Below are 20,835 nucleotides of genomic sequence, written 5' to 3'. Positions count from 1 at the left end.
TATTAGAGAGCAGTGTAGGGGAAAGGGACCTGGGGGTCCTGGTGGACAGCAGGATGACCATGAGCCAGCACTGTGCCCTTGTGGCCAAGAAGGCCAATGGCATCCTGTGGTGTATGAGAAGGGGTGTAGTTAGTAGGTGGAGAGAGAGGTTCTCCTTCCCCTCTACTCTGCCCTGGTGAGACCATATCTGGAATATTGTGTCCAGTTCTGGGCCCCTCAGTTCAAGAAGGACAGGGAACTGCTGGAGAGAGTCCAGTGTAGGGCAACAAAGATGATTAAGGGAGTGGAGCATCTCCCTTATGAGGAACAGCTGATGGAGCTGGGTCTCTTTAGCTTGGAGAAGAGGAGACAGAGAGGTGACCTCATTCATGTTTACAAATATGTAAAGGGTGTCACAAGGATGGAGCCAGGCTCTTCTCAGTGACAACCAGTGATAGGACAAGGGGTAATGGGTTCAAACTGGAACACAAGAGGTTCCACTTAAAATTGAGAGGAAACTTCTTCACAGTGAGGGTGACAGAACACTGGAACAGGCTGCCCAGGGGGGTTGTGGAGTCTCCTTCTCTGCAGACATCCAAAACCTGCCTGGACACGTTCCTCACGTTCCTGTGTAACCTCATCTAGGTGTTCCTGCTCCAGAGGGGGGATTGGACTAGATGATCTTCTGAGGTCCCTTCCAATCCCTAACATGCTGTGATTCTGTGATATACCTGAAGGAGATTGTATAGTACAGTAAGTCCCTCTTTTCAAGTGCCTGTTCCACAGCCTTGGTTCAAGAGGAGACTGGTTCTGTAACCTAGAAGTCTGCAGCCATGAATCTGTTCTGCAAAGCCTAGAAGTTTGTGAATATTTTCTCTCTTCTTTGGCTGTAAATAGAGCATACAGTTGTTTCATCATGTAAAAGCTCTTTTGGAACTATTTTGCTAGGTAATGAAAAATGTAAGTAGGCACCACTGTCAGGACTTTACACAGTATGCTTTTCCAGGAATGGAACATGATTTGAAAAACGCTGTTTTGGGCATCATCACAATCAAACTCATTGGTATACCCTGATTTTTCTGTATCAGTATTAGCGATCTATGGACTACCAAAGAACTCAACATGTATTTTTCTTTAAATACAGACTCAATGGTCTTGGAATGCTACACCTCAATACTGTAAGATGTTGCTTTAGTGAGAGCTAGAACCCTCTCCCTTTGAGAGGAACATTGCTATTTAACATACTTTACTAAGGTGACTTTTATAACTACTAGAGCCCCCAAAGTGAAAGGAAATCACGTACAGAAGCTGTAAGAACAAGAATGGCTGGAATTACAGTTTACAAGAGAATTCAGAGTCTATATAGTTTTTTTATTCTGCTCTTAAAACACAGTCAAGAAAAGACAAGAAAATTATATGTATAATCATTTGTTCCTTGTGCTGTTATTGTTCTCATTTCTTCTAGATGTCATCTTATAAATGGTATCTGGTTCACCTACATGATATATCTGCTTTGCTAGCTACCATATTTGATATGCTGGATACTTTCTAATGTTTTTTGCTTGTAAATCTCTCACAATTTGACTCCATTATAGTATAAAAAAACCAAGTCTAAAACATTTTCAGTAACATAGGAAACTTCCACAAGACCTTTTATAAACAGGGAGATAAATTAGTTGTAATTTTTAAGCATGGGCCTTATGTGGGATCACTTTTTTTCTGACTTCTTTCCAACAGTGCTTCTAAAGTTCCTCATTTATCACTAACCAGGTAGAAGTATTCTTTTTGGGTGTGTGTGATTTTAAAATTATATATCTACAGACATAAATAATTACAGGAGCCAAAAAAGTGCCAGGGAAATTATTACTTCCAGTGCTAGTGCTGAAACAGTGCCAAGCCCAAAGTTTTGTAAATTATGCTGTAAGTGTGAAATCCCTCCAGCTGTTAAAAGTATTCCATATCTAATTATATTCACAGTTTTTCAGACTAGTCCCTCCATTTGGACAATCCTGAAACTGCATACCGTGTGCCTGGAAGTGAGGACCACATGCGTGCTGTGAAAACCTCCAAAACATAAAGAAAGCAAATATTCAAAATAGATAAGCCACATATTTGTATGGTTTTGTCAGTGTTTTCCTATGTGGCTTTCTTTGTTTTCACACCATTTCTTTCTAAACACCATTTACTGTAATATGTCCACCCTATCATTCCAGATGCCATGAATGGTTACATGTAAGGAAGTGTCTATTTTTTTAGTCTATTTCTACCAGAGGCTAAAACAACAGCTGCATGAGAGCAATGAACCCCCAAAAGGAGGAGAAACTTGTTTGTAGTCACTGCTCCAACCTTCAGAACCCAACTGTAAAAGATCTTCGTGAGCACTGTCAGAAAGTGGAGAGGCTGCCCATTTGAGGGAATAACTTAATGTCACTCTGATGGGAATGGCGTTTTTTAAAATCTGGTACTAAACTTCCTAACTGTATCTGATTCTCTGCATGTTCATATTGCAACAAAACTGATTAGTTAACATCCTTGACACTCAGTAGTAAAGATACTCAAGGCAGACATTCTCCTGAATGGGAGCCTAGTGATGTAAGCATTAAATAAAAACTGATTAAGTCCTGTGCCTCAAGAGCTGCAAAACATCAGCAAGAGTAGGATGAGGTGAAAACCATTTGCCTAAAAAAAAAAAAAAAAGCCACCAGACTTTCCTTGTTCTCCTCAGGGTGAATTACAATTCTATATATTCCCTATGTACAAACTAACATGGTGATACATATATATCCATCCATATAACTATCTACATCTATATCTATATCGATCTAGATCTGTATATATGTGGACTTATTACTTTGTTATACATCCAAAACTTTATTAAACCAATAGATGTTCTTTAGGATGACGCTTCCTATTAAAGACTGTCTATTTGTAATTTTTTGTTTGAACATACCCACATTGGGTAAATATTCTAGCCATTTAAACTCAAAAAAGTAAGCAATTTACCTTAGCTATTGTTCTACACACAAATATGAGAAACATGATTTTCCACTCAAAAGCCCTTTGAACAATGACCTGAGGTACTTAATGACACATACAGCTGGCAGCCTGGACAGTCTCACTCATTCTTCAATTTAAATGGCTCAGAAGTTAAACGCATTGAAACCAAATACTGAATAAAGACTGATTAGGTCACCCAAGTAAATTTGTGCTGCCTTGCCTAAACTGCTTTATCACAAGAATATTTTACCTAGCTGAGGTGGCACCCCTCACATCAAACATATGGAAAATCCCACAAAAAAAAAAAAGCAACAAAAAACCAACAACCCCCCCCAAAAAAAACCCCAAAACAGCTAAAGCTTTTTTCCTCCTTTTCCAGCTCCTTTTTTTCTCCAGGAGAGAGTGACAGCCCATATCTGACAAGGACATGCGTGTCACTGCCATTTATTCAGCCTTTCTGTGCCCCAGGATAGGTCCCTTCTGCACCACTCATGGACTTGGAGCTCAGAGACCCCCAGTAGCATCAAGATGCTGGTGGGTCCCAGCTTCGTGATTCCCCAAGCCAGCCTGACCTTCTGCTGCTCTTAGTTTTGCCTAGTGGGAGAAAATGAGCAAAGAGAGGCAGATTTTGGCAAGGAAAAAACAGTGTACAGGGAAAGGGCACATGTAGGAGACACCCCATGGTGTCAGTGGTGACTTGAGGGGCACAAGGGCAGGAGAATATATACTTTGGGGAATGTACTTGAGAACACAGGAGTGCTGCATTTGATTTTATTTGATTTGATATAAATTTGGCTTGAAAAGACTTTGAAAATCAAGGAAGATAGTAAGAAGAAATTATGAGATTTTCAAGTTGCCAAACAGAAGTGCTCTGCACACCCGATAACACATCTTTCCACATCGTGGTCCACTGTGGAGTCGCTGCACTGTTCCCAGGGGTGCTGCTCCCCCCCTCGCTGGTGTCTGTGCTGCCCATAGCCACGCCAGACAAACCCTAGGATATTTTGAAGGTCAGTGCAAAGTGTGGTGGCTATCCACACTCCTGGTATGTGTTAAGCAGAGCTGGAAAGAGCTTAATAATACATTTTGAGTTTTCCAGAACTTTCTGCCTCTGGCAAGGCCCGGAAATGTCGTGACTAATATTCTTTGGAAATCACTGATCTGCAAAGGCAGGGCCCACCACGACCAGAAAGTAGAGCAGTGTTAACAGCTGTAGGAGCAGAAAATACTTTTACAGCCTTCCATCACACATCTAAGGGTTTGCACATAGCCAAGGATGTAGCTAAGGCAGAATTACTGATCTGACTAAAGTCAGGACAAGAGGAAAAGTCTTGAAGGCTGAAATGCTCTGAAGTAAAAACATTTACCTGGGTGCCAATTTATTATTTGTCTGCTTCTATTCTACTGAATGTGATATTCACTTTAAAATAAAAGTTTGGATAATGTGTTCCATCCAAATTTTTGTTTTATTTTATGCTGAATCATAGTAACTTGTGAACAATTCTGTTGATGAGTCATTTTGACACTAAAATTAGCAAACTGATCCAGCTGTTTTCTTAACAAGTTTTCATGGTAATTGGCACATTTTTGTGAGGGATCACATTGTTGATAAATCGTTTCCAGATAGAAATAGAAAATATTCAAGCAGTCAATTAAGAGAACTGGAGGTAGAAAAGTTGTTTTTATTTTAATGATCTTACTCAAGAATCTCCCAGTTGTGCTTTTACACACAGATTCACAATATTTATTTTGCTTTTCCTGCTCCCCATTCATTAAAAAAAAAAAATAAATAAAAAGAAAGAAAAAATCCCCAAACCACTACCACCATATACATCTGGACTGCAAAACCACAGCATTCCAGGCAAAGCCGAGTGAGCACACAGGCAGCACACCCAGGCGAGACACCATATATTCCTGCCAAAGGGCCTCAGGAGTGCACACATACGCTGCACAGTCAACATAAAACCACTTCAGAGTTCATGCCAACAAAATCTGTTTGATTGTTAACTATCAGCTCAATCAAACTCATGGTATATTTAGTAGTTTTGGTTACTAACCTATGAAAAAGATAATTAGAAGGTTTTCTTTTCTCTTTCTTTTTTCCTTCTCCTTCTCCTTTCCTTTTCCTTTTCCTTTTTTTTTTATTTTTTAATTTTAAAATTCCAATACATACAAACAGATTCACTTTGCTGCTGCTGTGGTTAATCATTGTCAGATTGTAGGGTTGCCTTGATTGGTTTATATGTATTACATTTCAGTTTCCTAATTCTAAAAGGGTGTTTTATTTATTTGCTTGCCACAAACTATAAACACCCATTAAAAGTGTAGATAAGGAGAACTGTACAAGACAATACCCTCCTATAAAACAGCAGTGAAGTAAAAGTACATAGAGATGCTGTGCCTAGTAAACTAAGCTGATGCCCTAAGGTTTCAAGCACAGTAGCTGGAGCAGTTAGGTAGATTAATGCTTTAATCTGCTCAAGCTCCTGTCCAAAAACTGTTTGTTCAAATCCTGGCTAAGATAAGTGGGGGTATTTTTTTCCTAGGAACAGGCATCAGGCCTCCAGCATTGAAATGAACCTGCCACTTATAGCATGTCATTTTCCAAGAGACCTAAAAACCAGGGATTTCTGCAGGAGCAGGAGGCATGTGAAGACTTCTAGCTACTCTGAGCAGCAGGTAAGTTTGAAATTTGTTAGCTCTCTCTTCACCCATTCACTGCCATTAATGGAAATTAAAAGTTATTACTTGGCATTTCCTTTGATTAATTTACATATCTCTCTCTTTTGAACATAGGGAAAGCATGGATCTCTAGAAGAGCATGAAAAGCAAAACATAACAAGCTAAGAGTTGCAGGGCAGTCCCTTTCTGATGGAGGCCACAGTTTCTCCTTCTGATTTCACAAATATTTTCTAAATTCAGCTTGTTTTCCAGCCTTGTGTGCTGAGCTTTGCAGAAGCTGAACTCCATGTTAGGAGCTGAAGAGTCAAGTTTGCATTTCCAAAAGGGTAAAGGAGAGCCAGAATTCTGGAGTCAGTGCTGTCTGGCTCCTAAACCAGCTAGGTCAGATCTGACCACGTATCTCAGCAGCTTCCATTGAAGACCTGATGATCTCCAGGAGGCAATCTGCAAGATGGTTCTTGCCACAGGAACACAATAGGGATATGCCTGCACTCTAAATCCAGTCCTCTGCCAGTGCAACCTCCTTGCTGCTGGTGCCAAGTCCTGAAAGAATCTCTTCATAGCCTGACCAAACTCCCTCCCTCAGAGGCTGGTGCTGCTCAGTCACCAGCAGCTCTGCTCAGTGAAAATGAAGATGAGTTCAAATCATGGCATTAAAGCACCCTATATGCATATAGCTTCTCAGGATCTTCCCTTTTTTTCCAACAGTAACAATATTTATTTATCTCTGCAGTCAATAATCAGGGAGATATTTATTGTCAAAGGCAAATACTGTAAATATACTAATATATAATGGTATCTAAAAAGAAACATATTCAAAAATTAAGAAGTGCAAATACTGATCACTTATTCAGACTATGTTATTGAACAGGAAATCAATATGGATTTTGGAGCCCTAGTGTTTTAATTAATTTCATCTATTTTGAAATTGTTTCTCCTCAGGTCAGAAAGGGTAATGTCAAGCTTCATGAAAGCTGTGCTGTTAGCCGAAGCTACTAAATCTCACTGTCCTCACCATGATCCTCCTTCTGCATGGGCAAACAACACATTGTATTGGCCACACCAACACACTTCATGTTACTGCAAGAGTAATTCACTTTTCTGCTTTTCACCTTGAGTGCAGAGGTGAAAGGATCATGCAATTCTCAGTGCTCAGGACCCTAGATTAAATGGAGTTCAAGAAATGATAGAAAGTATTTTAACAGCGAAGTATTAAAAAATGCAGGAGACCAAGCAACAATGTGAACAGGAAGAATTTAATTTTCAAGCATGTAAATATTTTCCCCAGAACAATGCATGATTTAATAATTAGGCCACTCTGTCATATCTGATATTATGTTTGTGAGTTAGAATAGTACCATGTACAATTTAAAATTGTATTTTATAGCACATACACTCCCATGACAGAGAAGAAAGTATAATTGTCATGTATACTGTGTATTGCAGTTGGAAACAAAATGCTATCACCTAGGCCAATGCTTTCTTATTTTGCTTGCTCACCACGCATCACCTGGGGATGAAGAAAAGACACTATTAAAATAGAAATGCTTCAATGCCTGTGTGACTAAACCTGTCAATTAAAATCTTCTGCAAAATTTGAATATAATGAAATTAATTTTGATTGAAGTCAGAATGAGAACAAAAGTATGTTCTGTAAACCAACCTGTTAAAAACGGCTTTAAGTCAGGGACACTGTAGAGTTCAATTCCTTTTATTTCAGATATTAATCTTTATATTCCAATATATAAAGTGTCAAATCAAAGATAATTTTTTGTGGTAAAACTCAAAAGTGCATGTATCTTGTCATTCACTTTGGAAACAAAATGTTTTTAAAATCAGCACATTCCTCAGAAACTTTTGATCTTGACAGAGCAGTATATCTATTAAAAAATTTATAGCCAGAACTGGTATGCAGCTACGCATAGCCAGAACACAAATTCGGTTGACTTCGCATTTTGCCATGTATGTATATTTCTTTTTTCTGTAGCATATGTTTATGCCACTTTCTTTACATTTGCAAGTGTTATGTCCCAGTCCTGCCACTTGTTCTGTGTGAACGGGTTATTGCACCTATGTATCCTTTGAAGTCATGCCTGTTTAATAGATTAGTCAAGCATATGTGACAAAAATACTTTCTTTGTGAAATACAGTATCTAATAAATCTTTGATACATGACAAAATCATTGGTGTATTTCTGGTTGGCTTCAGTCTTCCTCTGAGAACAGAAAATGAATGTTTTTATAAAATAATCAATCAAATATCTAATATCTTTTTAATATTAAACTTCAATATTTAGAGTGTATATTAACCACTACTATAGTAAGGGATAACAACAATTATTTTCCTGGATTTTTAAAAATACTTTCAGCACGAAAGAACTGCATCCATTCAAAACCTTACGAGGCCATTTTTCATGGGCAGTGAAAGTGTAATTGCTGCAACATTTACATATTTGGCAACTGCTACAGTGAGTTCTTGGAGTTCTAGAAAATGGATAATGTAAAAGTTCTCAAACAGAATACAACTAGTCATAGCATAAATAAAACTATAAAACTACTTCGCTCAACTTGAAACACAGCAGTAAACTTTAAAGGGAAAAGACAAATTTTATTCTGTCTGTTATTATGATATTCATATAGAATAATTTCTATTTAGCTTCTATAAAATATGTTATATTGATACAGCTAGGTACTATATGTCCTTAATTAGATAAAAATCTTTGTTTCTTTGAGGGATTTTTTTGTTTGTTTGTTTTTTTAGTAGAATGTAGAGAGCTATAGGGAACTTGGAGAGAGAAGTGTAGCAGTCCCTCTGAGGCTTCCAAGGGTTGAGTTTGCAGGAGGCATCACTAATGGGCAGATCCTTTACCGTGCTAGAAACCGGGAAGTCCTTTCTTGTTCCCATGTACATTCTGTTCTACAAGTCCTGCCTCAAGCTTGTAGTACAGTTGTGTGTGGGGTCCCAAGATGAGACCCTGAGCACAAGTTCCCCTGAGGGTCATGTCCCCTCATGCTACATAGGGCTGCAGCATTGTTCCCTCTCTGCACCACATGCAATGAGTCTGCAGCTGGTTGCTCAGCTATTGCTGAGTACATCTAGAACTGTGCATGTGGGATGGGAATTGACTGTCTTCACTCAGGATACCATATTTCATTGTGTACATCTGAGCTAGTTTCCCTTTCCATTTATCTTTTCCTGGGATAGTTATCGCAACTAAGGAAGATGATTTGTCTTCACTTCCTTACTTCTACTGCCCATAAAGGAGCATTTGAGGTGGTCAGCCAAGAGCTGGGCTGTATCAGCATTCGCAAGTAACTCGATGCAACAGGAACAGACCATGAGAGCAAAGCAACTTTGGTGGTAAAGGCCCAACACCGGCACTGCATGCAGTTCAGGGGGCTTGCTTGAGCTCCTACTTGTGGTTTAGAGCTGTCCAAAGAAGAGTCCAGGGTTAGCACCTTTATGTCCCCAGGAGGGGCTGGAAAGCACTTGGTCTTGGAAGTAGAGCTTCTGGTCTCATTTTCCTCTGAAGGAATCCAGCTTCAGCCCACTGAAACTGCTCTGGAGACAAAACCAGTGTCACTAAGGGATGATGATCAGAGGATTCACTTCAAAACCATGCTGCTGCCCATCACCAAAATGCTGATGTAGGCACAGCCTTAGCCAACCAGCTTCCACATGTCTAAAGTCATGAGGTAAATCCTGACCAATAAATGCAAGTTTGAACATTCCCTAAACACTGTCTTCTCATAGATGCATTCTGAGGCAATCAAAACTAAAGTGAAAGAGCATCACCTTTTTCAGCTTTAATTTCACTTGTTACTGTGGCCTGTTCTTGCCATGATCAGCTGAGGGGATCCAGAAGCCAGATACATTTGGGTGAGCCTTCAGGACCAGCAATATCATTTTCTGAGAGTGAAATAAAAGCAACCAGTAACTGAACAGACCATGCAAAGATAGGTATATATTAAAAATGCCCCATAATGCTTTAAAGTACCGGTTTTCATAAACCATTTGAGGGAGAGGGGGAAAATTTACATTTCGCAAATATGTATAGCACACAGGCTCTTAATTTAAGGCACAGAGGACTCTTTGAGCAAAACACAGATTTGAGCTGAAGTTACATAAACCCTTAAGTAGCCGTTTCTCATTCATCCTTCTCCACCAAATAAAACATCTAATCTAATTACAGTGGAGCTGTGAAAATAGCTTGTTGGAAGATATATACAGTTAAGGTACTGATCTGTAGCCTTTATCTAGGCAAACTGTATTTTCTAAGCCTATGCTACCAGAGGCTTTCTTGGAAACGGTGCATACATTTGCGAGTACGCATGCATTGCTGTGTGTAACATAGCCCTGGATATTAGATTACATCTGCATATCCTTATCTATCTGCTATGGTCTCTGCACCTTTAGAGTATGTATTCTTGTATCTCTTTCTAGTACAATTTGCAGGGCTACTCAGTCATAGAAGAAGGACTTTGGTTCCATTTGAATCCTATTTTTTTTAATTAGAAAAGAAATATCTGAGCATGATTTCATTTTATCTAGCAAGCAGTTCAGCTATTTAAACACACATATACATTTTCCTTTATCTAAGAAGTATGCCGTGTTGTGGTCTCTGACTGCATGGCACAGACCATTATTCTTTGAAGCCAAGAAAAATTATTTCATTTGGCAGCATCAGGATCAAGCTAAGACATAAAAAGTAGGGAAAAAAGGCCTTTCCTGTAGAATTCCTGGTCTTGTCTACAGAAAACAGTGCTAAATATTTCACAAGAAAGCCTGATCCTGCAATCTAATTTTAGACATGATGTAATAGGAGTGTGTACTAAACAACACGAGAGAAGAGGGGGAATTAAGGACAAGGATAAAAGTAATTAGTGCATGCATTTCTCCAGCCTTGTTACTTGTGGATATTGGTAGCTCTGCTGAACATGAAGATGTAGTTATTGATTTATTTATTTATTTAGTACTTGCTTTGTCGCTTATATTAATAACCCATTGAGGCTATGCTGGCTGTTGTGAAACTTATTTTCTCTTTCCCTAAAGGACAGTTCATTTGCAGATATAAGGAAGCAGATATGCAAGGTTTGTTGAACTTCGGTGCTGACTTCCTCTGTCAGGTCCCATCCAGCACCCACCATCCAACATCTGATACACGCACATGGCAGATGGGAAGCAGGAGGCAGAGCTGGACCAAGCCTTGAGGAGAGCCTTTTTCTCCTCTCGATCACTAGGTTACAAAGAACAGCCTTCAGCTTAGTCCTGGAGGTGGGTACTGGGAGCAGTGGTTGCAGAGGACTTTGTGATGGGCTTTGCCATCATGTGCTGTCAAAGAAACAGACAGAAGGTGGAGACTGCAGGTATTTGGGGTGCAACAGCACAGTGGCACTAGCATCCTTAATGACCACTGTTTTCATGGCAGCTCAAAATCTGCTCCCACTCCCTGGGCTGAATGACACCAGTTTCCCCTTGTAAAATAAACCAGCTCTTTCTTCAAATAAGCTTGTGTTCCCTGCCCACACCTACAGCAAATGTGCACGCTGGATTAAGGGCTCGGCGTGGCTCTTGCAATGTGGGAGATGCTGCTTTGCACAGAAATCCATGAAACAGGGTTCTTTTTTTCAAGTGGATTTTGCAGTACTCTTCAAGCCAAATCAAACATTAATAATGTTCAATCAACATTTCCATATGTAGATCTTTTTATCAAACCACATTCTCTTTCATTGTTATTTTTCAGTACTGCTTTGGTCTCTCGCACGTATACATATTCAGTAAAGTAAATAGCAGTGTAGCTTTATGAAATGTTACTTACATTTATGAGTGGTTTTTAAAGTTTCTGATTTTGTTACTCTTGCCATGCAATGCGTTTGAAGTCCTTCACATGTTGCTTTGTTTATAGTAGAAGCACCAGGTTTTCCTAAGACACACATCACCCTATTAAAAAAAAAAAAAAAAAAAAAAAAAAGCTGAAATTTTATTAAATAAAAGCCTTCAGAAGAGTCAGTTGCTCCATAACAGTTATGTGCAAGAAAAAAAAAAAAGTGTCCATTTTCGTTAATGACCTCATAAGTTTTGCTAGTTAAAACTGAAAGCAAAGAAACCAGGACTGATGCTTAACTGGCAAGAAGCCATACAATGAAATTAATAACATATGTTGAAGAATCCATTTGTAACAATTTTTCCATTTAAAAAAAAAAAAAAGTGGCAGCTTAAAACCACTGACAGGACTGTCTTTTCTTTTTTCTCTTCTTCCCTCCCCACTTCCCCTTTACTATATGGGACACTTTGGCTTATATCCAACTGTGCGGTACCAAACTTGTCTCAGAGTTCAGATTAATGCTTTATGCAATTTTAAGTGATCCTCTCACAGCTGCTGCTCAAGGGAATATTATAGTGAACGTGTTTGCTCCAAGGAGCCAGTGGCAAAACCACAGATGCAGCAGCCTCCCCTTGGCACGCAACAGATGTGGCATGTGCTGCGTCCAGCCCATCCTCAGCACTTACCTTACTGCTGAGCAATGCGTGGGGCACTGCCCCAGCTCACTGCCACCCAAACACAAAATTCAGCTGTAAAGCACGGGGCTTGCGAGTTTTTTTGGCTTGATTGTTCTCTGGCCACATGCAAGTTAATCTTTTTTATTGATACCTGCAGCTCACGTGGAGAATTGAGGACCTTGACCCCAGGAAGGTTGTCTCTGTCGTTACCCTCTGGGATTTGTCACCTCCCTGTATTTTGATCTTCCTTCACAGCAATTGTCTTGTATTTGTTGTTGGATTTGACTCTTTTTTTTTTTTCCACCCCCGTCTAGAGACAGTACTGTCTGTCCTTTGGGGCAAAGCACTCTCTCTTGCAAAGTTCCCCGTTAGATTTTCTCTCCATGTGAAACTCCAGGCACACTGAGCCTTCCTGGCACTGCTGGGATTCTCATCCTAAGAAAGTTAAGTGTGTGCAATGCACAATGCAGAAATGGTGTTGGTCATTAGAGCCGATGGGAAGACAGCATTGTATTTTGAGAAATCACTTCTTGGGATACAGGTGACATCTTGGGCTTTGAGAGTGATGCATGACTTGGGGAGGCACTTTAAGGACACCGCAGTAGTTTTCACCTGGGCATAGGAACAACAAAGAGGAGGATTCCCAGCTGTGTGAATGCAGTGAGATGCCCAGTGTGGAGATGCTGTCTGGAGGTAACTAGATTATGTTTGGGGAAGGGAAGGGAAGGGAAGGGAAGGGAAGGGAAGGGAAGGGAAGGGAAGGGAAGGGAAGGGAAGGGAAGGGAAGGGAAGGGAAGGGAAGGGAAGGGAAGGGAAGGGAAGGGAAGGGAAGGGAAGGGAAGGGAAGGGAAGGGAAGGGAAGGGAAGGGAAGGGAAGGGAAGGGAATGAAGCTGTGGGTGTCCAACAGGTTGCAGGTGTTGAATGACACTGAAGATGATTCTGAAGTGAAGCAGCTCTGCACAGTGAGTGGAAACACCAAACAGGCAAAATAAGCAAAAAGAGAGTTAAAGTTGCCAGATACTACAAATACAATGAAAGTTTTCTAGACAATTAGTGCTCATAGTGAGCTGGGAAAACAAGCTAAAGCCTTTGTAATAGTGGACTGTATTCCTCTTTGTGTAATCTCACTGACTTCAGTAGATTGTACAGGGTGGTACTATGCTGAATTTGGCTCAAAACTCAAAATACAGTTACGTGCAGTTATCATGCTGTGCCCTGACTTGGAAAGAAATTGCAAGGATTGTGGATAGGAAAATCTTCAGTCATCAGTTCATTGTATGACTTCAGTGGAAAAGGAAAACAGGTGGAGCAGAGTGGGGGGAGAAGACTGAGTGTATGAATGAGGAGAGAAATCCAAATTAGTTCCAGTGTTTGGAGACTGTATGAGGTGCTAGCTCCATTTCCTCTGCAAAACTGGACACTTCGGGTCTCCTCACAGAAAGTATACCATTGCTCTGGAGATGGGACAATGCTTGGGAAACATTTGAGAGACTAAAGCTGTTTTCCACCCGAGAAGGAAAAACAAGATAACATTGTGCAGTATTTTTATAATTGGTGGCCTGCACAGGCTTGGTTGACACCTACAAACAAAATTTCTGATAGAAGAGAATAGGCACAGCAATTGTTTAAAATATACTTAACACCAAAAAGAATGGAAACATTTTAAACGTTTGGACAGTTAGAAGGTGTCTAGATCACAAGACAACCACAGGAATGGGTAACCCAGCCATCTAATATGGTTTAGTATTTGCATTGCACCCTGGCCAAGGTGCCAGTCCCTTATAGGAACACCAGTATGCTGAGTCCTGCATTCAGAATTACAGAACATGTCTGCTATAAGCTGTACACTACATTTTATTAAACAGTGGTTGAAAATTAGGTGCAAAAATGACAATACAGAAGAGAAAAAAGGTGCTTACACGAATCTTTGGAGCACAAGGTGCAGCCTGGGTTGAGGATATTTTGAAAAGGTGACACTTTTGAAAAGGCGTAGGTAAGCTAATTCTGGGGTTTTAGGTATGATGTTACATTTATGAGGGCACATGCTATAAAAGGTCACCTCTTTACTGTGACTTACTGTGCATATTCAGGCTTAAGTCACATACCTATTAACTTTGGACCTCATTTTTATTGTTATTTCATATTGAATCTGTCTGTTGTTCTGTCTTATTCAAATGTCTGACTTCAGGAGTCAGTTTTTGGAACTTTCAGCAGTAAGTTGAAAAAATGTATTTCCAAGTGAATATATGTGATTATAAAGTTATATGAAGATCTGTAAAAACAGAGCTTCTCAGTCTTCCCATCAAAAAGAATAGGAATTTGACAATTTTTGTCAAACTGAAATAGAAATTTTTGGGGAAAATGACAAATGAGGAAATGAAAAAAATGATCATTTGTAAACACAAAGTTTTCACAAACCAAAGTGAAACATCTCATCTTCAGATGGGTAAGTAAATTCAACACTTTTTTTTTTTGACCAAACCCTATTTTCCAGTCAAAACTATTCATAGAATTAAACCTTGATTTGCAAACAAACTCAGCCCTCCAAAACTTGGTATTTTTGTTTGTTTGTTTGTTTTCTGACAATTACTTAGATTCCTTTTCTCACAGATTTGACTTGAGTTTTTTAAGATAAACATGACTGAAATACTGACCTCATTATAGTCAATAGCCAAAAACCCCATTGACTGCAACAGAGTAAAAATTTTGTGTATATGGCGAATTACTCGTGGGAGTTCTGCTCAGTCCTTGTGCCTGTTCTCTATTCCTTCAGCTGGTCATGGAAAGTGCAGGCACAGCACTTGATTCCCATTACTTGACTTCTAAAGTTAAACTAATCCAAGTATTAAAAGGAACTCTGTAGAACAGCCTTTTCATTTTCAAGGTAGTTAATTGGATGAAAGTGAAACTGAGACTCCATTATTCTGCATTTTACTTTGGCAATTTCTAGCCCCTCTTTTTTTTTTTTTTTTTTGCTTTTACTTGAAAAATGCATAACGTTAACTCATATTCACAGATTTGCAAATCTCTCTTTTATATAACCATTAAAACAGTTTTTCTTATACTTCTGCACATTACATAAAACTGTTTTTATAACAGTAATTTATTAGGTTAAGTTGGAGAGCTTTTACTGCTCTTTATATAAAAAGACTGGGCTGATTTTGGAGCTCTTTAATGTGGCCCTTTAGATGTAGTAGCTCTGACATTCGAACTTACTTGGAATGTACACCCAGTAGCTTGGTAAGGTGCAAAATACGGCAAAGAAGCACCATTCCCTTCAGAAAAAGGGCATTGTGCATTCCTACGCTCTTGCACTACGCATAGACCAAGGAATAAAAACGCCAGGTGAGTGTCCATGGAAAAAGTGTCCAATACGCCAAAAGACAGTTTTTGTGGCCTTCTGTTCTAAGGTAGATCTACAGGTTACAGTAAAAAGGCTGGGTGACATAGGCAATATATCTGCTAAGAAAAAGGGTGGAATTATATTACATGGTTTAAAAGGCTATGATGCAAAAATGTAATCAGCTGTTAGAGAGCTAGTGGCAGGAGAAAAGTTCACTTAAATGCAGTTTGCCACCTTCCCATAGGAATCCCCTATGCCTAGACATGTCTTTTCCACCCGACCTACAGGATATCCTGCAAGAGAGAGCTCTATGCCACCATGTAATCAGTCTCACTAGACCTGTAAGAAATTATACATTGATCAGGTTAGGAAAGTAATTTAGATCTAACAAGTCAATGTCAAGCACTGTGTATAGTGATCCAGTCTTCCTTTATTTGCATGTATAATTTTAAGGACAGAGTCCCCTCTTTGCCTCAAATAATTCAGCCTGGTTTGATAATGACTTTGTAAATCCAGAATGAGGAGACATTTCCAAATCTTATTTTATTATTATTAATTGAAGTAAAGCAGCAATGCAATATGGCACTTTATCCCACAGCCAAGTCTGAAATGAAACATTGTGAAAAAAACATAATCATATCCAGTTATCCAAGACAACAAAAATCTTACTTTGTGTCTTCAGGCAGGTGGTTCAGCATAGAAGGTATTCATTCCTTTCTTCATTTCCTTCCTTTCAGGATGGGGGAGCGCTGAGGAGACTATCACTCACTCAGCCCAGAGTGAGTGAGTGAAGCCCAGAGCAAGACTGTGGCAGGAATGAGATGTCATCCTGGGGCTGAATGAAAATCCTTGTATGATTAGAGCTGATTAGGTTGCCTTTAACAGTGAAGCTGGCATTAGACTTTTTCTCTTCTTGAGTTTCAACAGTTTTCCAGTTCCCAACTTTGCTTTGTCCTCTTTCAGTTGTTCATGGGGCTGTGCTTTAAAGTTGGATCAGTGAGGTGATATTAGTTTAAAAGAAGCCCTCAATTTTAATCTTAACTTAGCAGTACTTGACTGTAGTCATCCCCTGCTCTTACATTTTTTTGGGATCTGTTTGACCTGGATTTCAAAGACACAATGTGCCATCACTTCCTCTGGTGGAAAACCATTTCAGAGCTAAAATTGTACAGGAAGCTGGAAAATGCAAGCATCTAATCATATTTTCAGCTTTTGATATTGTGCGTTGAATGATTTAATGAGATGTTTGTGGGTTACTTTAACTGCAGTTGAATTCTGGATTGCACTTCTTTGTGGTCTGTGTTGTAAATATGGAACCAAGATCTCCAAAAGTCAAAGTCTGTGCTGTACAGAATGCATGATCTAACATTAGGCTTAAGTCACTTTAACTTTTGCTGAACTCTGCTAACTAGTCATTTTAGGGCAAAACTGCTATAAATAATATAATTTTCAAGATGTAAATCAAAGCTGCAAATACTCACTCTAACCATTCAGTCTAACAAGGAATCAACACTGCATACTGTAGCTGAGATGAATATCTAAATTAATAGGAATGCCCCTACAGTTCAGCCTTGCAGATCAAGTTACCTGGCAGGAACTGTAAAGCAAAGTGAAAGACTGAGATAAAATATAAGTATATTCGTTCTCATTGGCTTTTGAAATTGCTGAAAATATGAAAAGTGATAATGAACTTTATAAGCACTTCCTGCTGTATTTCACAGTCTGTATTTCATTTTTGTGCCATAGTAAGTCCTTTCAGTACCAAATACTTGATTACTTTTCACTGGTGATTTATTCAATTTATTCCTTTATAACATGAAATTCAGGACTTGACTAATACACCTCACCACATTTTTTTAAAAAGGAGAGCTATTCTCTGAAGAATCACAGCAAGATTTATCATAGAAGTTGTGAGTTCTGCCGCCTTTTAAAAGTGAAGGTGTGGGATGAGATTTTTTTTACTAGACTGAAATTAAAAATATGCTGCATAAAAATATGGCTACTAAAGTAGAAAAAAACCAAAAGCAAACACGCACAAAAAAAAAAGACAGACACACACAAAAAGTCAAACAAACAAAAAAAAAACCAGAAAAACCAACCAAAAACCACAACGCATACTGAAAAGGAGGCCCGCTTTTTGGTTTGTTTGTTGTTGTTTTTTTTTTTTTTTTGATCAGGAAATCCTTACATTAAATATCATTTTGCATCATCTGAATTCCTATTGAACCGCTACAGTGAAGAACCAAACTGTGTGAATGAGGATATTATAATATTATCATTTCAGTACTTCAAATGTTGACTACCATTGCTGGTGGAAAAGTCCACTACAGTCATGGAATACAGCACTGATTTAGTTTGATTCAGTCTCTTACAGTTCACACTAATAAAAGCTATAGCTTTATCAATATTTTGTTCAAGTTGGTAAGCAGAGCTAATCACATCTCCTAAAGCAGTGTGTTGCCTTCACGGAAATGACCTCTCCATATAACCCTCTAATGTACCTGAATGACTTCTGCTGTTTCATATAGGATTCAGTCTTGTCTTTAAATCGTAGAGCAGGAAAACGAGCCAGAAAGAGGCAGTGCCATTTGGCAGCTCTGATACACAGTACACAACCATGTATATGGGGAAAAAAAAAAAATGTAAGCAAAAGAGTAGCTTCTGAATTTAAAACTATGAAAAGAGTAAAAACCAACAAACATGAGGGATTTTCTCATTTGCACCTTTGATAACTTACAAAGACTTGCAGCACCATTTCAATAAAGCAGTTTGTCACATGGTTATCAGTTATGAGAGGGCAAGTCCCCCTCAGCAAAGCACTTGAGCACATGCTTAACTGTAACCATGTTAAATGGCTCCACTGAAGCCAATGAATGTGAAATGATTTAGAGTGAGACTTAAAGTTAAATCCATGTTTCATACACTGATAACACGTAAGACCAGGAAGAATAATAATAGTCATGTAGTCTGACCTCCTTCATGATGTAAGACCAAAGAATTTTGCAAAGTGTTCCCAGCATGAAATCAACTGCTGCTGCCTAAACTGTAACCGCGCTTTCAGAAAGACTTTGATTGAGACTTCACAGGAGAGAGAATCCATTGTATTCCTACGTAATACTGTTTTTTTAGCAGTTAAGATCATTTGTTGAAAGGACCTGCGAGCTTGAATGCTTATCTGAATTAGCTGAGATTCAGCTTCCATCCATACTGACCTTTTCTGTTAAGTTAAAAAATCAGATTCTCCACTTTTCTTTCTACAGAAGTATCCTCAGTCCATCATTCAATCACAGGTTAATCTGCATTTTTAGTGACTAAATTATTCCTCTCACTTCTGTTACTGAAGTTGCATTCGTAGCTCTTTTCTGAAGATTTTCCAAATTGACAACATCCTACTTACATGTGCACATCAGAAGTGGACAGAGACATAACAGTAATGATTATACTAGTTGTCAGTAATCTGCAGTAGTAAATCTCTTGGTTTCTATCTGGTAGTCTTCTCCCATACATACATCTAGGACAGCATTTGCTGGCTCAGCTTCTGTGTTGCCCTGGTAGCTCTTGCTTGTCTGTTTGCACAGCAAAACCACTAAATCCTTTCCCAAGTCCCTTTGTGCCTAAAGACCATCGCTAATTCTGTAAAACTAATCCATATTTTTTTTATTTTTAATGAAAGGTCTTAATGAAACATCTCATGTGGCATTTAACAGTGATACAGGTGAGACCAACTTACAAATCAGCCCAGATTTCTGTGCAGTACTGGTACATCATTATCATTACTCATAACTACTAATTTTGGTGTCATTTGCCATGATTTTTTTTTCTTACATACCCTTTTAAAGGACTGAATCCTATTCAGCAACAAATTATGCTAGAAATGTGCCTATTTAATAATTGCTTATTATCTATATTCACTTTTCCGAGATATATTGCCAACCAGATGGAAGACAGAATAACGGATGGTACGCTTTTTTGCATAGAAATAAAATCGACTAGTCTCCAGTGTAAAAGAAATTACACAGTGAAAAGTAAAATAGACCATAAAATCTTTTTCTTATTAATTAATAGTGTTGGTGGTAAATTTTTCATCCTGAAGTTAGTTACTCATGTGAACCGCTTTACCAGTAACTGTTTCCTATGGCTTTCATCACGTAGTTTTCCATAAGAAAGTGAATTCTGTGACTGTGAGTTTTCCAGATTCAGGGGCTTTAGTTAATATAATGCAGAAAGGCTTTTAAAAATGTGTGGAGATTTGAGAATCAACTGATTTCACTTCAGATCACCAATTGAAAATAAACAATGTAACAGTGAGAGATTAATTTTAGCTGAATAATTATATCACAAGTGGTTAGGTTTTTAATTGACTTCCTTAACTGTGATTATTTCCCAGCTGGCTGCTTTCACCTTTTATTTTCTTTCTAAATTAGAATTATAGGCAAGAGAAATGCAATGGACTTTTACATCATATGTGAAAAACAGGCTCAAGCCTGACTGACTCAAGCCTATTTATGCAATCTTCCTTTAACTGCTGAATCTCATCAGCTTCGATATATGAAGAGTAAGAAATCATTACTGGATGAGACATTAAGTAGAGCACCACCTAAATACAACCCTGACACTTGAGAAAAAGGAGTTTTATAGTCCCCCAAGTCACTTGCCTCCTTGCACATTTTGCTTTTCCTTATGCCTGAGTTTTCAATTTATAAAACAAGAATAACAATCTTACCTTCTTTTAGAAAGTGTTTTGAGCTCTGTCATGGAAAAGTGCTTTGTCAGAAGCGGAGTTATTATGCAGACCCTCTGCAGCTTCAGTCTTTTCAGAAGGTTGGTTTACTTTGGATAAGGACACCTATTTGGAGACAGGTCAATCCATCCTCTTTATCAGGAAACTTCTGCATGCTCCTGGGCATGTACCTCAGCCATGCAGAGGAAAGCTGGTCTAGGAGACTGACAGACCAGTCTATAATCTAAAAGAAGAATGAAAACAAAGGAACAGCCATTTATTTCCTTTTCCAGAGAGTCCAAAGGTGAGAGCGAGGGACTATGACACGCTCGGCTTAGTTTTTGTACAAAACCTCCTCCATCTCTAAGCAGCTCTGTTTTCCAATAGCAATAATTATTCACCATGAGGGGAGGAAGTGGTGTGAAGTAGATGAATACTGGAGACTCACACAACATCCAGATAACTTATACTGCTGGAGGAGTGCAGGGTGGAAAGCAATAAAGATTGAAATCCTCAACTCTTACACAAACTGTAACTTACCAAGCAATAGCTTCATCATAACCACATTACCCCAAACTCCCTCCCTGCTTCCTGCTGTTCCTACAGCCTCCA

General features: G+C 38.8%; 1 long non-coding RNA gene across 7 annotated transcripts; it reads right to left on the bottom strand.

Moving 5' to 3' along the window:
- Positions 1-6,896: 6,896 nt before the first annotated feature.
- Positions 6,897-20,585, bottom strand: LOC139827579 (uncharacterized). 7 transcript variants are annotated; one of them, XR_011738375.1, is made up of 7 exons: positions 20,227-20,585; positions 16,173-16,483; positions 12,311-12,771; positions 11,477-11,598; positions 10,826-10,989; positions 9,454-9,567; positions 6,897-9,219 (listed from the first exon to the last, which is right to left on the bottom strand). It is a non-coding gene; the product is annotated as an uncharacterized lncRNA (long non-coding RNA). The 7 variants fall into 7 exon arrangements; XR_011738376.1 differs by lacking the exon at positions 10,826-10,989 and adding an exon at positions 18,005-18,100 and having other exon boundaries at positions 20,227-20,577; XR_011738378.1 differs by lacking the exon at positions 10,826-10,989 and having other exon boundaries at positions 6,897-7,168; positions 9,117-9,219; positions 20,227-20,559.
- Between the last annotated feature and the right edge of the window lie 250 nt (positions 20,586-20,835).

Source organism: Patagioenas fasciata, chromosome 3 (assembly GCF_037038585.1).
Source record: "Patagioenas fasciata isolate bPatFas1 chromosome 3, bPatFas1.hap1, whole genome shotgun sequence".
Taxonomy (NCBI): Eukaryota; Metazoa; Chordata; class Aves; order Columbiformes; family Columbidae; genus Patagioenas; species Patagioenas fasciata.
This window is presented reverse-complemented; position numbering and strand designations above follow the sequence as displayed.